The sequence below is a fragment of the Perognathus longimembris genome, chromosome 16, assembly GCF_023159225.1.
Source record: "Perognathus longimembris pacificus isolate PPM17 chromosome 16, ASM2315922v1, whole genome shotgun sequence".
Classification (NCBI taxonomy): domain Eukaryota; kingdom Metazoa; phylum Chordata; class Mammalia; order Rodentia; family Heteromyidae; genus Perognathus; species Perognathus longimembris.
In genome coordinates, this window is record NC_063176.1 from 56,053,999 (window position 1) to 56,055,284 (window position 1,286).

Sequence of the window (1,286 nt, forward strand, 5' to 3'; positions counted from 1 at the left end):
CGGCGGTGGAGCTGTGGCTCCAGTGGTAGAGCGCTAGCTGTGAGAGGAAAAGGAAAGAGTAGAAAAAGGAAAGTTCAGGGACAGCGCTCGGGCCTTGAGTACAAGGCCCAGTCCTGACAACACAGACACACACAGACACACACACACACACACAATCAGGCCTTGAGTTCAAGGCCCAGTCCTGGCAACACACACACACACACACACACACACACACACACACACACACAATCTCTCTCTCTCTCTAGTCTCAAGTGGCCTCCGCCGCTCTTGATCACGTGACCTCAGTGTACCTTTGGGGGGCGCCCTGCACACTGGGCCTTGGCACCCTGAGGCTTTCGTGCTGTGTGGTGACACCCTTGCCTGGCGGCGCACACGGCGAGAGGACCCCGCGCCTTCGGTGTCTGCGGGACACGGCACTGGCCTGCCCGCCGCCCCCCCACCCCCCGCTAACCCAAGCCCCCTCCACTGTGAGATCTTTCAGCAGGGCCTGGAGCCCGGGGCGCGGGTGCCACCGCACACCCTGCCCCCCCCCCCCCGCAGCGGCGGAGCGCGTGGGCAGGCGCCGGCAGGCTGGGTTTTCTTTAGAAAGCTCTGCCGCAGTGGCTCCCCCCCCCCAGCTCCCCACACCCACAGAAATCACCTCCGGTGGCTTCCCCCACGCGCCCCGGGCACCAGGGAGACCCTGCCGCAGAAGGCAGGCTTCCCAGAGAGCCGGGCGGGGGGCACGGTGCGGAAGCCGGCAGGCGACCCCCCGACACACACACACACACACACACACGGGGTGGCCGGTGCTACCAGGAAGGTTCTGGCAGTGACCAGCTGCCCCCCCTGACCAGGAACTGGCTGCTTGGGGGTCTCCCTGGGGAAACGCCGGGCCTCGCCCGGGAGCTGGCCGGAGTTCCGGGCTGGGGCACGCGTGGAGGGCTAGGCGGGGGGGGGGGGGGGGGGGCGGAGGAAGGGCCCTCCCCTGCCCTCGGGCCCCCCCAGGCCCCGTGCCCGCCCGCCCACCCCATCCCTGGCCGTGTGAGCTCAGCGTCTTCCTCGTTCCGTGCCGCTGTCACCGAAAGGCCCAAGGCCGGGAAGATGACGAGGAACGGGAATGGACGTCCCGCTGCTGGAGAGGCGACGAGTCCGCGCTTGGTGTGGCATCCGTGCTTCCCAAACGGTGCCTTGCTGCCGTATCCACCGGGTGCGGGGCACTGTGTCCTCACACGGGGGGCGGGGGGGGGGGAGCCGGGAGAGGCCGCACAAAGCCCGTCTCGGTCCTCGGCCCCCTTCATGAA